We start from the raw sequence: 24,386 nt of genomic DNA on the forward strand, positions 1-24,386 counted from the left end.
TATAACTTGTATTATCATCTATATTTATGATGAGTATTTCGTTGAAACGATGTGGCTATGCAAAGTCACTTGATGTTTTTGCAACTAGTGAATCTAGTCACCTCAATGTAAACTCAGATTTTTTTATATAAATATGAATTTAATCAAACAAAACATGCATGTATTGTGTAACATGAAGTCCTATGAGTGTCATCTGATGAAAATAATCGAAGGTTAGAGATTCATTTTATCTCTATTCTTTTTTTTGTGAAGCTACCTTTAGCTGGAAAAAAATGGCTGTGATTATTGTGGTTTTGTGGTGACCTAACATAATCGTTTGTAGTGCTTTCACTGAAAAGCCTATATGAAATCGGACACTTTGGTGGAATTAACAACAAGATTACCTTCAAAATGATATAAACACATGAATGTCTGAGGAATTTTAATTATGAGATTTCTGTGTTTTGAATTTGGCGCCCTGCACTTCGACTGGCTGTTGTCATATCGGTCCCGTTAACGGGACTGCAGCCAGAAGTTTAATTAAACACCAAAATGTATAAACCTCTTTCGTTCTCTTTGTGATTGTGAAAGAGTACTTCTGCATGTGTGTTTGTGAGTGTCTTTACTATACAGTATATTTTCTACAGTTGACTCGTTGTCTGTATTTCATTTTCGTTGACAGAATGACAACTATTCTGGGACAGTTTTCCCCTCTCTTCTGCTTCCCCCAGTTAGGCTGGTCTGAGCCATGGATACGACTGTCTCTCAGTTAGGCTGGTCTGAGCCATGGATACGACTGTCTCTCAGTTAGGCTGGTCTGCGCCAAGGACAACACTGTCTCTCAGTTAGTTAGGCTGGTCTGAGCCCTGGGTCGACTGTCTCCCAGTTAGGCTGGTCTGCACCAAGGACAACACTGTCTCTCAGTTAGGCTGGTCTGAGCCCTGGACACGACTATCTCCCAGTTAGGCTGGTCTACATCACTGTCTCTCAGTTAGGCTGGTCTGAGCCCTGGACACGACTATCTCCCAGTTAGGCTGGTCTACATCACTGTCTCTCAGTTAGGCTGGCTACATCACTGTCTCTCAGTTAGGCTGGTTACATCACTGTCTCTCAGTTAGGCTGGCTACATCACTGTCTCTCAGTTAGGCTGGCTACATCACTGTCTCTCAGTTAGGCTGGCTACATCACTGTCTCTCAGTTAGGCTGGCTACATCACTGTCTCCCAGTTAGGCTGGCTACATCACTGTCTCTCAGTTAGGCTGGCTACATCACTGTCTCTCAGTTAGGCTGGCTACATCACTGTCTCTCAGTTAGGCTGGCTACATCACTGTCTCTCAGTTAGGCTGGCTACACCACTGTCTCTCAGTTAGGCTAGCTACATCACTATCACTCAGTTAGGCTGGCTACACCACTGTCTCTCAGTTAGGCTGGCTACATCACTGTCTCTCAGTTAGGCTGGCTACATCACTGTCTCTCAGTTAGGCTGGCTACATCACTGTTTCTCAGTTAGGCTGGCTACACCACTATCCCTCAGTTAGGCTGGCTACACCACTGTCTCTCAGTTAGGCTGGCTACACCACTGTCTCTCAGTTAGGCTGGCTACACCAGTGTCTCTCAGTTAGGCTGGCTACACCACTGTTTCTCAGTTAGGCTGGCTACATCACTGTCTCTCAGTTAGGCTGGCTACACCAGTGTCTCTCAGTTAGGCTGGCTACACCACTGTTTCTCAGTTAAGCTGGCTACATCACTGTCACTCAGTTAGGCTGGCTACACCACTGTCTCTCAGTTAGGCTGGCTACACCACTATCACCCAGTTAGGCTGGCTACATCACTGTCTCTCAGTTAGGCTGGCTACACCAGTGTCTCTCAGTTAGGCTGGCTACACCACTATCTCTCAGTTAGGCTGGCTACATCACTGTCTCTCAGTTAGGCTGGCTACACATCTGTCACTAAATTCGATAAATAACATGTAGTCTATGGAAATCTATTGTAATTTTGGTAATTTGTACAAGGATAAAAAAAAAAAAAATATGTTCTTAACATATACAGTACTCATTTTTTTTATCTGTGTCCATATTGTCCATGAGTTTCTAGTAGATAGACAATATGGTTCAAGAGATAATAGCCTAATTAATAAAAAAAATAATCTAATCAACAATGGCATTATTTTCAATTAACTCTGCATCTCTTCCAACTATTGACTTTTTTCACAGCTGCCTCCAGTTTGGCGGCAACACATTAATAACAACGGCTTTCTCTGTGGTAAGTTGTTTCCCAGTTCCACTGGTTCCATGCGTAATGGAAAAGCTGGAATCCCAGTAGGTGTGACTAGGTCTTCACATGCAGTAGTGCTGAAATTACCTCAGTAGTATGATTGACATCAAACATTCAGCAGGCCTAAATTCAAACATGTTAAACAATAAATAAATCCTCTCGGAGATGCAAAGAAAATATATACTATCTATACAAAAGTATGTGGACACCTCTTCAAAGTAGTGTAATCGGCTATTTCAACCACACCCATTGCTGACAGGTGTATAAAATTGAGCCCACAGCTGTGCAATCTCCATAAACAAACATTGGCAGTAGAATGGCCTTACTGAAGAGCTCAGTGACTTTCAAAGTGGCACCGTCATAGATGCCACAATTCCAATATGTCAGTGTGTCAAATTTTGGGCCATTCTCATGCTGCCCCGGTCAACTGTAAGTGCTGTTATTATGAAATGGAAACCTCTAGGAGCAACAATAGCTCAGCCGAGAAGTTCACAGAACGGGAGAGCATATTGCTGAAGTGGGTAGCGCATAAAAATCGTCTGTCCTCGATTGCAACACTCACTACCGAGTTACAAACTGCCTCTGGAAGCCACGCCAACACAAGAACTGTTCGTTGGGAGCTTCATGAAACGGGTTTCAATGACCCACAAGCATAAGATCACAATGCTCAATGCCAAGCGTCAGCTGGAGGGGTGTAAAGCTTGCCGCCATTGGACTCTGCAGCAGTGGAAATGTGTTCATTGTAGTGATGGTTCATGCTTCACCATCTGGTAGTCCGAAGGACAAATCTGAATTTGGCGGGTTCCAGGAGAACGCTACCTACCTCAATGCATAGTGCCAACTGTAAAGTTTGGTGAAGGAGGAATACTGGTCTGGGGGCTGTTTTTCATGGTTCCGGCTAGGTCATTTTATTCCAGTGAGGGGAAATCTTAACCCTACAGCATACAATGACATTCTAGATGATTCTGTGCTTCCAACTTTGTGTCAAAAGTTTGGGGAAGGCCATTTCCTGTTTCAGCATGACAATGCCCAAGTGCACAAAGCGATTGTCCAACATCAGTGCCCAACCTCATTAATGATCTTGTGGCTGAATGGAAGCAAGTCCCTGCAGCAATGTTCCAACATCTAATTGAAAGCCTTCCAAGAAGAATGGAGGCTGTTATAGCAGCAAATGGGGGACCAACTCCATATTATTACCCGTGACTTTGGAATAAGCAGAGCAGTTGTCCACATACTTTTGGTCATGTAATGTATGTAATAGCACATCGTACCCTGTAACACACAAGAGGACGCTAGATGAATACATTTGTTTTACTTTTATGTGTAAATATTCTAAACGGACATTGACATTAAATGGACGTCTGTGAAACTCAGTCTGTTGTGGTGTTTGCTGCTGTCTCAGACCTGGTTCAATGATCTTAGAATGAAAGATACATTCTCTCAAAGGCCCAAAATCAAATGCCTGTCAGTTCTCCCTTTTACTGGCTAATCCCTATGGCACATGGTAAGGTTGAAGATTACTCCCTTCTGAAAAACACTGTGTACACTCCCCCTCCCTCTATTTAGACCCCCTTCTGAGCACTACAAGCCTTTAAATCAGTTGCATTATTCGTTCTGGTCTTGGTTTTGATCCAGCTCCGAATCTTTCAATTGTCTTTTTTTATTTTTTTTATTTCTGTGTGATATGAGTTTCCTTACCAGATATAACTTGGGCTATGCAGTATTTGTAAAATCATGAACAAAATATACAACACAATACACTGCGCTAGGCAGTAGCAGGTACTGCAATAAGCCGCGGTTAGTGACGCGGTGATTGGTCGAGATGACATAGCGCAGTGGCCTGATCACGTACCTTGACCCCTTCCCCACCGCTACAGCACCGGTTAGATGACAATAGGTGTTTCTCAATATGCACACTACCGTGTTCCACACTCTCATGCTCCAAGTGCATTCTCCCAGGAAGTTCTCTTGAGTCCATTCTTGTGAGGATAAGAGTGTGGAGAACACATTAAACTTTACATTTGAGAAGTACTAACACCACGCTTACTGTGTTACCTCACACGCCACCTCCCCATTCACTGAACCTTCTTGCGGCCAGGACAATGACGACAATGGACGCAACAAGATACACACAAAGCAAATGTTTTACTTCATAATTATCAGCTAGATATATGTGAATCGTTATAATCTAGCTAGACAGCATCTACTTAAACAGGCAAAAATGACCTAAAATGAATGCTATGCAAGGTACAGTAGATGTCAATTCTTCATGAGTAGCTACCTAACTACACTTCATGGCTAGCTAGCTAGCCAGTTAGCCCTATGGACTTGGACATACCCATTCACTGAATCTTCCTTCTTCTATTCAGGACAAAGGCAATAGAGATTAAACAAGATATACACAAAGCAAATGTTTTACTATCAGTTAGCTATATTTGAACCGTAATTATGTTGCTAACCAGATAGTATAACAGGCATAAATGGCCTAAAACCAATGTTATCCAAGGTAGATGTCAATTCCTTGCGGGTAGTATATTTAGTGAATTGACAATCTAAGAATATTGATATAAATCATGATATTAAGAAAAGTATTTATATCCAGAAAGCGTATTTTGATAGGTTTTGTTTATGTAGCTAGCTTGGCTGGCTAGCCACTTTGGCAGCTACTGGCTTGGCTGGCTAGCCACTTTGGTAGATACTAGCTTGGCTGGCTAACCACTTTGGTAGTTACTAGCTTGGCTGGCTAGCCACTTTGGTAGCTACTGGCTTGGCTGGCTAGCCACTTTGGTAGCTACTGGCTTGGCTGGCTAGCCACTTTGGTAGCTACTAGCTTGGCTAGCTAGCTGAGATTGAAGAGATGAGAGAACATTTTTCTAACTGAAGCAAACACTGTATTTTATGACAGTGACACAGTGGACTGAAGCTGATTTTTTTTACATTATATTTAACCTTGTGTAAAATGTGCAATACTGATGTGCTAGAATGGACAAAATGGAACGAATCATAACCTATTCAATTCTTCAGGTGAACAGGCTTGTTTCATGTCTATTATTTCCAAATGGCTGTGTAACTACTTGTAAAAAAAACTTCCCATTTTTAAATATATTTCATTGTCCTTTTATTTGTATTACTCTTTTTATTCACTTAGCGACATACTTTTTATTTTGTTGTTGCATTGTCGAGAGGACAACCTAAGCATTTCATTGTACTCCATGTTCATCATGTGTATATGACAAATAAACGGACTTGAAATTAAACTTTGAAGGTAAGGGGGAAAGATGGCCGTCTTTGTCGATAGATTGTTGGTGAAGAAACATTTAAAATTCATAGGCCCTTAACCTGTTGAGGACAGAGGGCGCTGTTTTCACTTTGGGGGAAAATCGTGCCCAATTTAAACGGCCTCGTACTCAATTCTTGCTCGTACAATGTGCATATTATTATTACTATTGGATAGAAAACACTCTCTAGTTTCTAAAACCGTTTGAATTATATCTGTGAGTAAAACAGAACTCCTTTAGCAGCAAACTTCTGACAGGAAGTGGAAAATCTGAAATCGATGATCTCTTCTAGGGCCTGCCTATTAATGTCCTTGATATATATTAGAATACATGCACTTCATACGTCTTCCACTAGATGTCGACAGGCAGTGAGAGAAGAAATGGAGTGAATAACTTGACCTGGGGTCGAATAATAGCTCTCGGCATGACGTGTCACCAGTTTCCTGTTTTCTGGAGAGTGCGTGAAGGGACCTGGATTTGCCTTCTGATAAGCTGTCGTTATGGACGACTAATATCTCCGGCTTTGATTTTATTTGATACATGTGACAATATCATCGTAAAGTATGTTTTAATATAGTTTTATTAGATTATTGAAATTTTTTCGGGACGTTAACCGTGTTGCGTTGTGTGCCTTTGTTCAGGAATGAGAGGTTAGCGCCACTTTGCTAGCTTTCCGTGCTAATTGACTGGAGAAGAGGAAATTCTAAATCCAAACAACGATTGTTCATGACAAAGGACCCCCTGTACAACATTCTGATGAAAGATCGTCAAAAGTAGGACCCATTTTATGAAGCTATTTCATATATCTGTCGAACATGTTGTACTAGTCGTTTGCGGCCAGGTTTTGGGCACGCTCTCGCCATAACGTAAACTGCATATCGTAATGAAGTTATTTTTAGAATTCTAACACGGCGGTTGCATTAAGTTATGTGTTCCCAAATGTTATGTAATCTAAAAATCTCACATTAGCTTGTATAACTGACTAAATTAAGTGAATCATAGAGGTCCTATAGCTTATTTAATTCTACAGGTAAAATGATTTTAGCTAGCATGTCTCTTTATATTCATATAGCCTAGGGGTTATGTAGCTTCTTATCTGTCATGTATGGAGTTGTTTTGTGCTGTTATGAGGATACTTTCATTTGTCTTTACATGTTATTTACCCTGGTCGTGTCAGTATACAGTAACAATAAAGAGCAACTGCCCCTAAAAATATACATATAATTTATTCTCCTGTCAAATCAGGAAGTACAGTCGCCCCTTAAAACTGACTAAATACTTGTTGCACCTCTACCTTTCAGATTAGCCAAAGAGGAGGACAGATGAGAATAGCAGGCCAGTGGAGCATTTAGAACAGCAGCAGCCAAGGGAAAATGGGACGGAAGAGGATGATTTAGGTGACCCAGACGCAAGTTCCCTATTATCCCCTTGACGGTTTTGGATTGCAAAACTAAAGAGACACACCAGACAAGACACAGAGACAGCAACATAAGAGTAGGTGATGGAGAGAGACACCAGACAAGACACAGAGACAGCAACGGAATAATAGGATATGATGGAAAGAGACACCAGAAGAACTGAACAGGCCATCACAGAATGGAATAGACAAAAAAGACAGTAATAGACAAGACACAGTGACAGAAGAGGACAGATGGAGAGAGAACAGAGGTGGATTGAGCACACAGTTAACTGTATAACTTCAAGCTGCTCTATAGATTCAAATGAGATATAGATTCAATTAAAATAATTATTTGCACTAATTATAAGAGGGGAAATACACACAGTGAAAAAGTAAAACATTGTTTACACAGAATGTGCATGTGATGTGAAAAAGCCTCTGAAATTATTATTAAAACAATTGCTTACTTTTACACTTTTTACAACCAGGACATGATGAGCGAGGATGGAGGACAGCAACAGAAGAGGGTAGAGAATAGAGACAGCAACAGAAGAGGGCAGACAAGAGAGACAGCAACATAGATTACTAAGAGACAGCAATAAAAGAGGACACACAAGTAGGACAGCAAGATAGAATACTAAGAACAGCAACTGAAGAGGGCAGACAAGAGAGTCAGCAACATATAATACTAATAGACAGCAATAAAAGAGGACAGACAAGAGAGACAGTAACACAGAATACTAAGAGACAGCAATGAAAGATAACACACAAGAGAGACAGCAACATAGAATACTAAGAGACAGCAACAGAAGAGGGCAGACAAGAGAGACAGAAACAGAAGAGGATATACAAGATTGACAGCAACAGAAGAGGCCAGACAAGAGAGACAGCAACATATAATACTAAGAGACAGTAACAGAAGAGGGCAGACAAGAGAGACAGCAACAGAAGTTGGTAGACAAGAGAGACAGCAACAGAAGAGTGTAGACAAGAGAGACAGTAACATGGAATTCTAAGAGACAGCAATGAAAGAGAACATACAAGAGAGACAGCAAGATAGAATACTAAGAGACAGCAACAGAAGTGGGTAGACAAGAGAGACAGCAACAGAAGAGGATAGACAATAGAGACAGAAACAGAAGAGGGCAGACAAGAGAAACAGCAACATATAATACTAAGAGACAGCAACAGAAGAGGGCAGACAAGAGAGACAGCAACGTATAATACTGAGACAGCAACAGAAGTGGGCAGACGAGAGATAGCAACAGAAGAGGGCAGACAAGAGAGAGAGAAACTGAAGAGGGCAGACAAGAGAGACAGCAACAGAAGAGGTAATTCAAGAGAGACAGTAATATAGAATTATAAGAGACAGCAATGAAAGAGAACATACAAGAGAGACAGAAACATAGAATACTAAGAGACAGCAACAGAAGAGGGCAGACAAGAGAGATAGCAACAGAAGAGGGTAGAAAAGAGAGACAACAACAAAAGAGGGCAGACAAGAGAGACAGCAACATGTAATACTAAGAGACAGCAACATAAGAGTGTAGACAAGAGAGACAGCAACAGAAGAGGGCAGACAAGAGAGAAAGTAACAGAAGAGGGCAGACAAGAGAGAAAGTAACAGAAGAGGGCAGACAAGAGAGACAGCAATTAAAGAGGGCAGACAAGAGAGACAGTAACATATATTACTAAGAGACAGCAAAAGAAGAGGGTAGACAAGAGAGACAGCAACAGAAGAGGATAGACAAGAGAGACAGCAACATATAACACTGAGACAGCAACAGAAGAGAGCAGACAAGAGAGACAGCACCAGAAGAGGGCAGACAAGAGTGACAGCAACAGAAGAGTGCAGACAAGAGAGACAGCAACAGAAGAGGGCAGACAAGAGAGACAGAAACAGAAGAGGGTAGACAAGAGTGACAGCAACAGAAGAGGGCAGACAAGAGAGACAGAAACAGAAGAGGGTAGACAAGAGTGACAGAAACAGAAGAGGGCAGACAAGAGAGACAGAAACAGAAGAGGGCAGACAAGAGAGACACCAACATGTAATACTAAGAGAAAGCAACAGAAGAGGATAGACAAGAGTGACAGCAACAGAAGAGGGCAGACAAGACAGACAGCAACATATAATACTGAGACAGCAATAGAAGAGGGCAGACAAGAGAGACAGCAACATATAATACTGAGACAGCAATAGAAGAGGGCAGACAATAGAGACAGCAACAGAAAAGGGTAGACAAGAGAGACAGCAACATATAATACTGAGACAGCAATAGAAGAGGGCAGACAAGAGAGACAGCAACAGAAGAGGGCAGACAAGAGAGACATCAACAGAAGAGGGTAGTCAAGAGTGTGTGTGTGTGTGTGTGTGTGTGTGTGTGTGTGTGTGTGTGTGTGTGTGTGTGTGTGTGTGTGTGTGTGTGTGTGTGTGTGTGTGTGTGTGTGTGTGTGTGTGTGTGTGTGTGTGTGTGTGTGTGTGTGTGTGTGTGTGTGTGTGTGTGTGTGGACGTGTTTATCTATAGTTATGGGGACCAGATGGGGATATTTTGTTAGACCCCACAAGGTCAAATGCTATTTCTAAGGGGTATAGGGTTAAGGTTAGAATTAGTGTTAGGGTCAGGAGCTAGTTTTAGGGTTAGGTTATTGGGTTAGGGTTAGGTTTAGAGTACGGGTTAGGGTTTGGTATAGGGTTAGGGGTTAGGGAAAATAGGATTTTTAATGAGACTAAATTGTGCTAGTAACAAGACCGTGTGTGTATGAAAGAGAGAGATAGCCATCAGAGAGGATCATTGGACCGGTCCGAGTCTATGTTTAGAGTTGTTGAGTAGTTTTTCATAATACTAGATGTATTGTACGTGTTCCAGAATAGAGAGTGTTCCAGAATAGAGAGTGTTCCAGAGTAGAAAGTGTTCCAGAGTAGGTAGTAGTGAGCATTCCAGAGTAGAGAGTAGTGAGCATTCCAGAGTAGAGAGTGTTCCAGAATAGAGAGTGCTCCAGAGTAGAGAGTGTTCCAGGATAGAGAGTGCTCCAGAGTAGAGAGTGTTCCAGAGTAGAGACTGTGAGTGTAGAAAGTGTGTGTTCCAGAATAGAGAGTGTGAGCATTCCAGAGTAGAGAGTGTTCCAGAATAGAGAGTGCTCCAGAGTAGATACTGTGAGTGTAGAAAGTGTTCCAGAGTAGAGAGTGTTCCAGAGTAGAGACTGTGCGTGTAGAAAGTGTTCCAGAGTAGTGAGCATTCCAGAGTAGAGACTGTGCGTGTAGAAAGTGTTCCAGAGTAGAGAGTGTTCCAGAGTAGAGACTGTGAGTGTAGAAAGTGTTCCAGAGGAGTGAGCATTCCAGAGTAGAGACTGTGAGTGTAGAAAGTGTTCCAGAGTAGTGAGCATTCCAGACTAGAGACTGTGAGTCTAGAAAGTGTTCCAGAATAGAGAGTGCTCCAGAGTAGAAAGTGTTCCAGAGTAGAGAGTAGTGAGCATTCCAGAGTAGAGAGTGTTCCAGAATAGAGAGTGCTCCAGAGTAAAGAGTGTTCCAGAGTAGAGACTGTGAGTGTAGAAAGTGTTCCAGAGTAGAGAGTGAGCATTCCAGAGTAGAGACTGTGAGTGTAAAAAGTGTTCCAGAGGAGTGAACATTCCAGAGTAGAGACTGTGAGTGTAGAAAGTGTTCCAGAGTAGTGAGCATTCCAGACTAGAGACTGTGAGTCTAGAAAGTGTTCCAGAGTAGAGAGTGTTCCAGAGTAGAGACTGTGCGTGTAGAGAGTGTTCCAGAGTAGAGACTGTGAGTGTAGAAACTGGGCTCCTGGCAGCCGAGCGGAAATGGAGGAAAACTCGCCTCCCTGCGGACCTCGCCTCCCTGCGGACCTGGCATCCTTTCACTACCTCCTCTCTACATTTTCCTCTTCTGTCTCTGCTGCTAAAGCCACTTTCTACCACTCTAAATTCCAAGCATCTGCCTCTAACCCTAGGAAGCTCTTTGCCACCTTCTCCTCCCTCCTGAATCCTCCTCCCCCTCCCCCCCTCCTCCCTCTATGCAGATGACTTCGTCAACCATTTTGAAAAGAAGGTCGACGACATCCGATCCTCGTTTGCTAAGTCAAACGACACCGCTGGTTCTGCTCACGCTGCCCTACCCTGTGCTCTGACCTCTTTCTCCCCTCTCTCTCCAGATGAAATCTCGCGTCTTGTGACGGCCGGCCGCCCAACAACCTGCCCTCTTGACCCTATCCCCTCCTCTCTTCTCCAGACCATTTCCGGAGACCTTCTCCCTTACCTCCCCTCGCTCATCAACTCATCCCTGACCGCTGGCTACGTCCCTTCCGTCTTCAAGAGAGCGAGAGTTGCACCCCTTCTGAAAAAACCTACACTCGATCCCTCCGATGTCAACAACTACAGACCAGTATCCCTTCTTTCTTTTCTCTCCAAAACTCTTGAACGTGCCGTCCTTGGCCAGCTCTCCTGCTATCTCTCTCAGAATGACCTTCTTGATCCAAATCAGTCAGGTTTCAAGACTAGTCATTCAACTGAGACTGCTCTTCTCTGTATCACGGAGGCGCTCCGCACTGCTAAAGCTAACTCTCTCTCCTCTGCTCTCATCCTTCTAGACCTATCGGCTGCCTTCGACACTGTGAACCATCAGATCCTCATCTCCACCCTCTCCGAGTTGGGCATCTCCGGCGCGGCCCACGCTTGGATTGCGTCCTACCTGACAGGTCGCTCCTACCAGGTGGCGTGGCGAGAATCTGTCTCCTCACCACGTGCTCTCACCACTGGTGTCCCCCAGGGCTCTGTTCTAGGCCCTCTCCTATTCTCGCTATACACCAAGTCACTTGGCTCTGTCATAACCTCACATGGTCTCTCCTATCATTGCTATGCAGACGACACACAATTAATCTTCTCCTTTCCCCCTTCTGATGACCAGGTGGCGAATCGCATCTCTGCATGTCTGGCAGACATATAAGTGTGGATGACGGATCACCACCTCAAGCTGAACCTCGGCAAGACGGAGCTGCTCTTCCTCCCGGGGAAGGACTGCCCGTTCCATGATCTCGCCATCACGGTTGACAACTCCATTGTGTCCTCCTCCCAGAGCACTAAGAACCTTGGCGTGATCCTGGACAACACCCTGTCGTTCTCAACTAACATCAAGGCGGTGGCCCGTTCCTGTAGGTTCATGCTCTACAACATCCGCAGAGTACGACCCTGCCTCACACAGGAAGCGGCGCAGGTCCTAATCCAGGCACTTGTCATCTCCCGTCTGGATTACTGCAACTCGCTGTTGGCTGGGCTCCCTGCCTGTGCCATTAAACCCCTACAACTCATCCAGAACGCCGCAGCCCGTCTGGTGTTCAACCTTCCCTCACGTCACCCCGCTCCTCCGCTCTCTCCACTGGCTTCCAGTTGAAGCTCGCATCCGCTACAAGACCATGGTGCTTGCCTACGGAGCTGTGAGGGGAACGGCACCTCAGTACCTCCAGGCTCTGATCAGGCCCTACACCCAAACAAGGGCACTGCGTTCATCCACCTCTGGCCTGCTCGCCTCCCTACCACTGAGGAAGTACAGGTCCCGCTCAGCCCAGTCAAAACTGTTCGCTGCTCTGGCCCCCCAATGGTGGAACAAACTCCCTCACGACGCCAGGACAGCGGAGTCAATCACCACCTTCCGGAGACACCTGAAACCCCACCTCTTTAAGGAATACCTAGGATAGGATAAAGTAATCCTTCTGATCCTCCCCCCCCTTAAAAGATTTAGATGCACTGTTGTAAAGTGGCTGTTCCACTGGATGTCATAAGGTGAATGCACCAATTTGTAAGTCGCTCTGGATAAGAGCGTCTGCTAAATGACTTAAATGTAATGTAAATGTAGAAAGTGTTCCAGAGTAGAGACTGTGCGTGTAGAGAGTGTTCCAGAGTAGAGACTGTGAGTGTAGAAAGTGTTCCAGAGTAGAGACTGTGAGTGTAGAAAGTGTTCCAGAATAGAGACTGTGAGTCTAGAAAGTGTCCCAGAGTAGAGACTGTGAGTGTAGAAAGTGTTCCAGAGTAGAGACTTTGAGTGTAGAGAGTGTTCCAGGGTAGAGACTGTGAGTGTAGAAAGCATTCCAGAGTAGAGAGTGTTTCAGAGTAGAAAGTGTTCCAGAGTAGAGAGTAGTGAGCATTCCAGAGTAGAGAGTGTTCCAGAATAGAGAGTGCTCCAGAGTAGAAAGTGTTCCAGAGTAGAGAGTAGTGAGCATTCCAGAGTAGAGAGTGTTCCAGAATAGAGAGTGCTCCAGAGTAGAGAGTGTTCCAGAGTAGAGACTGTGAGTGTAGAAAGTGTTCCAGAGTAGAGAGTGTTCCAGAGTAGAGAATGTGAGTGTAGAAAGTGTTCCAGAGTAGAGAGTGTTCCAGAGTAGAGACTGTGGGTGTAGAAAGTGTTCCAGAGGAGTGAGCATTCCAGAGTAGAGACTGTGAGTGTAGAAAGTGTTCCAGAGGAGTGAACATTCCAGAGTAGAGCCTGTGAGTGTAGAAAGTGTTCCAGAGTAGAGAGTATTCCAGAGTAGAGACTGTGAGTGTAGAAAGTGTTCCAGAGTAGAGCGTGTTCCAGAGTAGAGAATATGAGTGTAGAAAGTGTTCCAGAGTAGAGAGTGTTCCAGAGTAGAGACTGTGAGTGTAGAGAGTGTTCCAGAGTAGTGAGCATTCCAGACTAGAGACTGTGAGTCTAGAAAGTGTTCCAGAGTAGAGAGTGTTCCAGAGTAGAGACAGTGAGTGTAGAGAGTGTTCCAGAGTAGAGACTGTGAGTGTAGAAAGTGTTCCAGAGCAGAGACTGTGAGTGTAGAAAGTGTTCCAGAATAGAGACTGTGAGTGTGGAGAGTGTTCCAGAGTAGAGACAGTGAGTGTAGAGAGTATTCCAGAGTAGAGACTGTGAGTGTAGAAAGTGTTCCAGAGTAGAGACTGTGAGTATAGAAAGTGTTCCAGAGTAGAGACTATGAGTGTAGAAAGTGTTCCAGAGAAGAGAGTGTTCCGGAGTAGAGACTGTGAGTGTAGAAAGTGTTTCAGAGTAGAGAGTGTTCCAGAGTAGAGACTGTGAGTGTAGAAAGTTTTCCATGGTAGAGAGTGTTCCAGAGTAAAGACTGTGAGTATAGAAAGTGTTCCAGAGTAGAGACTGTGAGTGTAGAAAGCGTTTCAGAGTAGAGTGTGTTCCAGAGTAGAGCGAGTTCCAGAGTAGAGAATAGAGTGTTCAAGAGTAGAGAGCGTTCCAGAGTAGAGAGTGTTCCAGAGAATTGAGTAGAGAGTGTTCCAGAGTAGAGAGTGTTCCAGAGAATTGAGTAGAGAGTGTTCCAGAGTAGAGAGTGTTCCAGAGAATTGAGTAGAGAGTGTTCCAGAGTAGAGAGTGTTCCAGAGTAGAGAATGTTTCCGAGTAGAGAATAGGGAGTGTTCAAGAGTAGAGTGTTCCAAAATAGAGAATAGAGAGCGTTCCAGAGTAGAGAGTTTTCCAGAGTAGAGAGTGTTCCGGTGTAGAGAGTAGAGATTGTTCCAGTATAGGGAGTGTTCCAGTGTAGGGAATGTTCCAGAGTAGAGAGTGTTCCAGATTAGAGAGCTTTCCAGAGTAGAGAGACCCAAAGTAGCAACTGTAATTGAATACTGTCAGTGTCTGCTGTGGCAAATGACTGTGCATGTCCTGGACCCTCAAATTAGTGTGATATGTTATGTTTGGTATGGTTGCATAAAACAGATTACTTAAAGCAAAAACTTAAGTCGAGTGGTGGTCAGGGGGATTGCTAGTTCGAATCTCATCAAGGACAACTTAATCCTAAACCTAACCTTAACCCTTCACCCCAACCCCTAGCCTAGCTAACGTTAATCAGATAGCTAACGTTAGGCACCTAGCGAGAATTCGTAACATATAATAGTTTCGAAAATTCGTAATGTACAACACAATTTGCAAATCTGTAACATATTGTACGTTTCTTAAATTGCTCTAAACAGCCGACCTTACTTCCCAACTTCCTCCATCCCTCCCTTACTACTTCCTGCCTGTATTACTAGTCTTCTCATTTATTTTAAGTGTAAATGAGCGAGAGAGAGAGAGAGAGCAAGACAGAGAGAGAGATCACTTTGTTTCAATGACAGAGTGTGTCATGTCAGACAAGCCTGTCTCCTGCCTCAGAACAACATAACGGGTCTGTACACTTATTATCCACAGCGTTGACACACAGACACACTTATACACACACTCACACGCACACACACATACACACACACTCATTCACCCATCCAACTGGTAATGTAATCCCTTAATTCTCCCCTAGCCCTTTCAAATGCTTGCATCACATCACCCATGAAGCTGTGTAGCATCAATGCACACCAAATGCTTTGACTGACCAAGTTATAGGTCTGTCATCTCCTTTCAGGAGGGAATAAATATACACAGTGAATATGAATAAATAAAGGCATTAAAAGAGATGAGTGTGAAATGAGGCAGTTTGAAATGCAGTCATTTCACGCATCATCTTGCAATCAGCTTTAAAGGGTCCGGAGTGCGCTGGGCACAGGAAGACACATCACAGCATGATGAATCACCACTACTGACATGTCAATGTGGAGAGAAAGGGGAAGACAGCGAGGAGAGAGAGGAGAGGAAAGGGACGTAGGAGACACCCTAACCAGAAATAGATTGTTTAGAATGGACTTGGAACCTCTAACCCTGGTAATTTCACTGGTAAACTCTTGGGTAAACTCATAATGGCAGCCAAGTATGCCATCGTTTGTATTTCTATGCAGGTTACATGTACATGCTAAAAAATGTGGGTTCCTCAAGGGTTCTTTGGAAGGGTGATGGTTCCATTGAGACTGGTTAAAACTTCTTGCCGCACGGATCCCTTTAGCGGGATCACAAAAACACAGTTTAGCTTGTTGTTAATCCACCTATCGTGTCAGATTTTGAAAATATGCTTTACAGCGAAAGCAATACAAGCATTTGTGAGTTTATCAGTTTATCAATAGACAAAACAGTAAGAACAGCTAGCCCCAAATTAGCTTGGTCACGAAAGTCAGAAAAACACTAAAATTAATCGCTTACCTTTGATAATCTTCAGATGTTTGCACTCACGAGACTCCCAGTTACACAATACATTCTATTTTTGTTCGATAAGATTAGATAAAGATTAAAGATTAGTTTTAAAACCAAAAACCGCCATTTGGTTTGCGCGTTATGTTCAGAAAACCATAGGCTCGTTCTGGTCCTGAAAGGCAGACGAAAATTCTAAAAAGTATCCGTAATGTTCGTAGAAACATGTCAAACGTTTTTTATAATCAATCCTCAGGTTGTTTTTAACATACATAATCAATAATATTTCAACCGGACGGTAACCTATTCATTACTACAGAGAAAGAAAATGTCGAGCTACATCTCTCGCGTGCAGGAACTAATCAAAGGACACCTGACGCGTTTTGAAAAATCTCACACATTTTTCAAAATTAAAGCTTGAAACTATGTCTAAAGCCTGGTCACAGCCTGAGGAAGCCATTGGAAAAGGAATCTGGTTGATACCCCTTTAAATGGAGGAGGGGCAGGCAACGGAACAGGGATTTTTCCAAATTAAAGGCACTTCCGGGTTGGATTTCCTCAGGTTTTCGCCTGCAAAATCAGTTCTGTTATACTCACAAACAATATTTTGACAGTTTTGGAAACTTTAGAGTGTTTTCTATCCTAATATATCAATTATATGCATATTATAGCATCTGTACCTGAGAAATAGTCCGTTTACTTTGGGAACGTTATTTTTCCAAACATAAAAATTCTGCCCCCTAGCTGAAAGAAGTTAACAAAATCAGTAAGTTATTTTCAACACTCTCCTTGGAGACCCCTAGCTGTTCTAGAGGTAGCTCACTGGATTCAACTTGTTAAGGAGAAGTTTATCTATATTTCCATGAATGACACTTGTATCTTTTATCAATGTTTATTATGAGTATTTCTGTAATTTGATGTGGCTCTCTGCACTTTCACCGGATGTTTGTTTGAGACAATGCTTTTCTGACCATAACACACATATTTCAAATGAGGATTTTGGACATAAAGATGAACTTTATTGAACACAGCACACATTTATTGTGTAACATGAAGTTCTGTGAATACCATCTGATGAAATTCATCAAAGGTTAGTGATTAATTTAATATATATTTCTGACTTTTGTGAGGGCTCTCCTTGGCTGGAAAATGGCTTTATGGTTTTCTTTGACTAGGTGCTGACCTAACATAATCGTTTGGTGTGCTTTCAACGTAAAACCTATTGGAAACCGGACACTGCGGCTGGATTTACAAGAAGTTTATCTTTAAAATGATGTAAAATACTTGTATGTTTGAGGAATTTTAAGTATGAGATTTCTGTTGTTTTGAATTTGGGGCCCTGCAATTTCACTGGCTGTTGTCGAGGTGGCCTGCTACTCTGTCCTAAAAGCTAGAATATGCATACAATTAGTAGATTTGGATGGAAAACACTCTGAAGTTTCTAAAACTGTTTGAATGATGTCTGTGAGTATAGCAGAACTCATATGGCAGGCAAAAACCTGAGAAAAAATCAAACCAGGAAGTGGGAAATCTGAGGTTTGTAGGTTTTCAACTCTTTGCCTTATCCAAGATACAGTGGAAATTGGGTCATATGGCACTTCCTATATGGGGGATTGAGTCAGAGGTCTGACAGAGTGCCACGAGCTGGTCGCGAGCTGGTCACGCACATTCACATGAGAGGTAGCTTGCGTTCCATTGCATTTCTGAAGACAAAGGAATTCTCTGGTTGGAACATTATTAAAGATTCATGATAAAAAACCTCCTAAAGATTGATTCTATACTTAGTTTGACATGTTTCTACGAACTGTAATATGACTTTTCGTCTGAACTTTCGCCTGGACCTGCCAGCGCGTCGTCAGTTTGGATTGTGTACTAATCGCGCGAACAAAAGGAGGTGTTTGGACATAAATGATGGACTTTTCTGATGAAGATCATCAAAGGTAAGTGAATATTTATAATGCTATTTCTGACTTTGTTGACTCCACAACATGGCGGATATCTCTTTGGCTTGTTTGGGCTCTGAGCGCTGTACTCAGATTATTGCATTGTTTGCTTTTTCGGTAAAGATTTTTTGAAATTTGACACAGCGGTTGCATTAAGGAGAAGTTTATCTAAAGTTCCATGCATAACACATGTATTTTCATCAACATTTATGATGAGTATTTCCGTAAATTGATGTGACTCTGCAAAATCAGTGGATGTTTTGGAAGCAAAACATTACTGAACGTAATGCGCCAAAGTAAACTGAGATTTTTAGATTTAAATATGAACTTTATTGAACAAAACCTACATGTATTGTGTAACATGAAGTCCTATGAGTGTCATCTGATGAAGATCATCAAAGGTTAGTGATTCATTTTATCTCTATTTATGCTTTATGTGACTCCTCTCTCTGGCTGGAAAATGGCTGTGTTATTCTGTGACTATGTGCTTTCGTCGTAAAGCCGTTTTTAAATCAGACATGATGGCTGGATTCACAACAAGTGTAGCTTTAATTTGGTGTATTGCATATGTGATTTCATGAAAGTTACATTTTTATAGTAATTTATTTGAATTGCATTTTCACTGGATGTTGGCCATGTGGGACGCTAGCCTCTCCTCCCAATTAACAAGTGACATCAATAAGGGGTCATATCTTTCACCTGGAGTCACCTGGTCAGTCTATGTCGTAGAAAGAGCTGGTGTCTTTAATGTTTTGTATACTCAGTGTATGTAGCCATCATTAATCATTGTGTATTTATTCCTTGTGTTATTATTTGTCTATTTATTTTATTTTCTAATTCTTTCTATTAATTATCTAGATTTTTTCTCTGCATTGTTGGGAAGGGCATGTAAGTAAACCTTTCACCCGTTGTGCACAAAGCCTGTGAGAAATACAATTTCATTTGAAGCTGGTAGTATTTCATCCTAGTAAAATAATCTGAACTGGTAGTATTTCATCCATAATCTGAACTGGTAGTATTTCTTCCATAATCTGAACTGAAATCTTATCAGAAACGTATTGGGTTGTTTTCACAACTTACTATTTCCTTACAACAAGTCAAACTGATGTCATTTGGATATTTTTGCACATCATTTTTTTGTTTTGTAATTGCATTTTCACCCCGGTACGTAAATGTCTTTCCTCCGCAAAGAAAACTTAACCAATGTCCACCGTCCTCTCCACGCCCCCAAAAATTCAACCACTTCCACTCCCAACATTTTCTGTCTGCAGTCCAGCTCCCTCTGACCACATAAACAACATGGGCAATACACATTCAAACACAACCAAGAACACACAAACCTTGTAGAAACACAGATATTTCTCACAAAAAGACAAACACACTTTTATGAGTAGACTAAAACAACTGACATAACACAGAGAGGAAGGTTATGTTTTCCGGGACATTCTTCCACAGAGTCTTCATACACACCACTGCATCTTGGCAGCACACACACACACACACACACACACACACACACACACACACACACACACACACACACACACACACACACACACACACACACACACACACACACACACACACACACACACACACACACACACACACACACACACACACATATGCAAAAAATAATAATAATAATAAAACCAAACAATTTCTTTTTTTGAAAATATTTTAATAAAGTCAATTTGTTATTCTGTTTTCTGAAATAAAACGAAATAACAAAATCCAGTCATTTTTTGTTTTAAAAAACCCCCCAGCAAAAACGAAAGACTGACCATTTTCACTTTTCTGACGTTACTGTTTTACATTGGAAAACCATTGGCCACGAGATACACCACTACCGCCTCAAATATCTCTCAGCAGGATCACTGAAGAGAGAAGAAATCAGAGAGGGTGAGTGTTAGCTTGTGCTGTGTAGCCTATTCATTGTGTTGTTTTTAATTAACCTATGCTAAGTGTGTGTCTCTTGTACTGTTCAATTGGCCAAGTGTCCCTTTAAATCCACAAGTCCTCTGTCCTGCTACAGAACCTTGCTGCATAGGAATTCATGTTTTGCCAACTTGCCAGATGAGAAGGTGCTTCTTATGAATAAGATGTATGTATGCAACACACAGATGCTTTTATTATCGCCGATTGCTTTAATATGCTTCAAGTGAAGGACTATTATTAGAGGCATAGAAGAGTGAAATTTATAGGGAAGGCGACAAACAAACGGTGTGTTTTTATTGTGAAACAATGATTGGCTTGACAGGGTGTCACGTTCCTGACCTATTTATGTTAGTTTTTGTGTGTTAGTTGGTCAGGACGTGAGGTTGGGTGGGCATTCTATGTTATCTGTTTCTATGTTGGTTTCGGTTTGCCTGGTATGGCTCTTGATTAGAGGCAGGTGGTTTGCGTTTTCCTCTAATTAAGAGTCATATTTAGGTAGGGCATTCTCACTGTTTGTTTGTGGGTGATTGTCTCCTGTGTCCGTATGTTATGTTCGTACCACATAGGACTGTAGCGTTTGTTTCGTTTTCGTTTCGATGTCGTCTGTTACCTGTACGTAAGTTTATGTTTAGTTATGTAAGTTTATGTTCAGGTCTCGTCAACGTCGTTTTGTTATTTTGTAGTTTTGCAAGTGTTTGTTTCGTTTCGTGTTGCCATCATATTGTATAATAAAGATGGCTTATTTCCCAAAGCCTGCGTTTTGGTCTTCAGATCCCTCTCTCCTCACCTCATCCGAGGATGAGGAGAGCGTCACCCATTACAGAATCACCCACCTAGCTAAGACCAAGCGGCAAGGGAAAACGAAACGGAGTAAGGGACAGGAGAGAAAGGAGCAATGGACATGGGACGAGGTTTTGGATGGAAAGGGTTGCTACACTTGGGAGGAGATCCTAGCTGGTAGAGATCGCCTCCCATGGGAACAGCTGGAGGCACTGAGGAGAGCGGAGGCTACCGGAAAGAGGAACCGGAGCTATGAGGGAACGCGTCTGGCACGGAAGCCGAAAAAGCCCGTAAGTAATTCCCAAAAATTTCTTGGGGGGGGGCTAGGAGGTGGTGGGCCAAGGGCAGGTAGGAGACCTGCGCCCACTTCTCAGGCTTACCGTGGAGAGCGGGAGTACGGGCAGGCGCCGTGTTACGCAGTAGAGCGCACGGTGTCTCCTGTACGAGTGCATAGCCCAGTGCGGGTTATTCCACCTCCCCGCACTGGGAGGGCTAGATTGGGCATTGAGCCAGGTGTCATGAGGCCGGCTCAACGCGTCTGGTCTCCAGTGCGTCTCCTCGGGCCGGCATACATGGCACCTGCCTTACGCATGGTTTCCCCGGTTCGCCTACATAGGCCGGTGCGGGTTATTCCACCTCCCCGCACTGGTCGGGCAACCGGGAGCATTCAACCAGGTAAGGTTGGGCAGGTTCAATGCTCAAGAGTGCCAGTACGCCTCCACGGTCCGGTATTTCCGGCACCACCTCCCCGCCCCAGCCTAGTACCTACAGTGTATACACTACGCACTAGGCTACCAGTGCGTATCCTGAGCCCTGTTCCTCCTCCACGCACTCTCCCTGTAGTGCGTGTATCTAGCCCGGTGCCTCCAGTTCCGGCCCCACGCACTAAGCTACCAGTGCGTCTCCAGAGCCCTGTACACACTGTATATTCTCCCCCTACTAATCCTGATGTGCTTGTCCTCAGCCCGGCGTCACCAGTGCCGGTACCACGCATCAGGGATAGAGTAGGCTTTGAGAATACAGTGTGCCCTGTCCCTGCTCCCCGCACTAGTAGGAAGGTGCTTATCATTAGCACGGTGCCTCCAGTTCCGGCACCACGCACCAGGTCTACAGTGCGCCGTATCCGGCCAGAGCCATCCGTCTCACCAGCGCCATCTGAGCCATCCGTCTCCCCAGCGCCATCTGAGCCATCCGTCTCCCCAGCGCCATCTGAGCCATCCGTCTCCCCAGCGCCATCTGAGCCATCCGTCTCCCCAGCGCCGTCTGAGTCATCCGTCTGCCAGGAGCCTGCAAAGCCGCCCGTCTGCCATGAGCCTGCAAAGCCGCCCGTCTGCCATGAGCCTACAGAGCCGTCAGCCAGACAGGAGCCGCTAGAGCCATCAGCCAGACAGGAGCCGCTAGAGCCGTCAGCCAGACAGGATCTGCCAGAGCCGCCAACCAGACAGGATCTGCCAGAGCCGCCAACCAGACAGGATCTGCCAGAGCCGCCAACCAGACAGGATCTGCCAGAGCCGCCAACCAGACAGGATCTGCCAGAGCCGCCAACCAGACAGGATCTGCCAGAGCCGTCAGAGAGCCATGAGCAGCCAGAGCCGTCAGAGAGCCATGAGCAGCCAGAGCCGTCAGAGAGCCATGAGCAGCCAGAGCCGTCAGAGAGCCATGAGCAGCCAGAGCCGTCAGAGAGCCATGAGCAGCCAGAGCCGTCAGAGAGCCATGAGCAGCCAGAGCCGTCAGAGAGCCATGAGCAGCCAGAGCCGTCAGAGAGCCATGAGCAGCCAGAGCCGTCAGAGCGCCATGAGCAGCCAGAGCCGTCAGAGCGCCATGAGCGTCGAGAGCCGTCAGCCTGCCATGAGCGTCGAGAGCCGTCAGCCTGCCATGAGCGTCGAGAGCCGTCAGCCTGCCATGAGCGTCGAGAGCCGTCAGCCTGCCATGAGCGTCGAGAGCCGTCAGCCTGCCATGAGCGTCGAGAGCCGTCAGCCTGCCATGAGCGTCGAGAGCCGTCAGCCAGCCATGAGCATCGAGATTCGTCAGTCAGCCATGAGCTGCCCTTCAGCCTGAAAAGGCTGGATACCCAGAACTGCCCATCAGTCCAGAGCTGTCTCTCTGTCCGGAGCTGCCTTTCAGTCCGGAGTTGCCCCTCTATCCTAATCTCCCTCTCTATCTTCATCTATCTCTATATTCCTATCTATCCCTCTTTCTTGATTTATCTCTCTGTCCCGGTGTTGTCCCTATTAGATATGTTGTTAAGGGAATTTTGTGGGGGTCAAAAGAGGGTGGACATTCTTGGAGGGAGGACGTTAGGATGGATTATGGTGGGGTGGGAACCGCGCCCCGAGCCTGAACCACCACCGTGGTTAGATGCCCACCCAGACCCTCCCCTAGACTTTGTGCTGGTGCGTCCGGAGTTCGCACCTTGTGGGGGGGGTACTGTCACGTTCCTGACCTATTTATGTTAGTTTTTGTGTGTTAGTTGGTCAGGACGTGAGGTTGGGTGGGCATTCTATGTTATCTGTTTCTATGTTGGTTTCGGTTTGCCTGGTATGGCTCTTGATTAGAGGCAGGTGGTTTGCGTTTGCCTCTAATTAAGAGTCATATTTAGGTAGGGCATTCTCACTGTTTGTTTGTGGGTGATTGTCTCCTGTGTCCGTATGTTATGTTCGTACCACATAGGACTGTAGCGTTTGTTTGTTTCGTTTTCGTTTCGATGTCGTCTGTTACCTGTACGTAAGTTTATGTTTAGTTATGTAAGTTTATGTTCAGGTCTCGTCAACGTCGTTTTGTTATTTTGTAGTTTTGCAAGTGTTTGTTTCGTTTCGTGTTGCCATCATATTGTATAATAAAGATGGCTTATTTCCCAAAGCCTGCGTTTTGGTCTTCAGATCCCTCTCTCCTCACCTCATCCGAGGATGAGGAGAGCGTCACCCGTTACACAGGGAGCTTTTGTTTTTTTTGCTTTAAATCCGAACGCCATCCCTCTCAAACACCCCAAAGACCTCTTATTCATTTTTAAAATAGTTAAAAGAGAGACTGACCAAACACTTTCTCAACAACAAAATTCTTACCACCATTTTCTGGCTGTTGTTGTAACCTCTTGGTTGTCTTCCGTTCAACCAGTAGAGTTGTCAGTGGGGCACAGCACCACGAGGGAGCGTCTCCCACCACCACTTGTTCTGTTGTATCTTTCTCCTCAAACCACAGCACAGATAGGTTCTTCAAATGGCATTATTCACTGTAACAATGTGGCAGAATACCCCTGGGGTGTGTCTGACATTTAGCTAGCTTGTTACATAGTGTGTGTGTGTGTGTGTGTGTGTGTGTGTGTGTGTGTGTGTGTGTGTGTGTGTGTGTGTGTGTGTGTGGAAATAATAAGTTGGGGGTTTCTTATATTTGCCTGTTCCACACATGTGTGTAATGGAAGTGTTTATTGCATATTCCAACTCCCACCGAGACACCAGCAAGCCAATTAGGGTTAAGTGCTTTGCTCAAGGGCACAGTGACAGATTTTTCACCTTGTCGGCTCCGGTATTCAAACCAGTGACATTTTGGTTGCTGTCCCAACACTCTAACCTCAAAGCTATGTGTGTGTGTGCAGCCTATGTGAGTGTGCCTGTCTACTTGCATATGCGTGTTTCTCTGTGTGCTACTTGGTAATGGGGATATTTGGTCTCACGCGTCAGCTATGATTGGCTGTTGTGGCAACCCATTCTTTCACCAGACACCGTCAGAAGTGTTTTGTCTTTCTTTAGAAAAGGGAAAGTGGT

General features: G+C 44.2%; 1 protein-coding gene across 1 annotated transcript in view; it reads left to right on the top strand.

Annotated features, from left to right (window-relative positions):
* Window positions 1-19,744: 19,744 nt before the first annotated feature.
* LOC129831694 (cholinesterase-like) overlaps window positions 19,745-24,386 on the top strand; it is a 58,519-nt gene continuing 53,877 nt past the window's right edge. The window contains exon 1 of the mRNA XM_055895064.1: window positions 19,745-19,809. The gene's annotated coding sequence lies outside the window, so the exon portion shown is untranslated. The remainder of the gene's footprint in view (window positions 19,810-24,386) is intronic.

The sequence above is a fragment of the Salvelinus fontinalis genome, chromosome 33, assembly GCF_029448725.1.
Source record: "Salvelinus fontinalis isolate EN_2023a chromosome 33, ASM2944872v1, whole genome shotgun sequence".
Lineage (NCBI taxonomy): Eukaryota > Metazoa > Chordata > Actinopteri > Salmoniformes > Salmonidae > Salvelinus > Salvelinus fontinalis.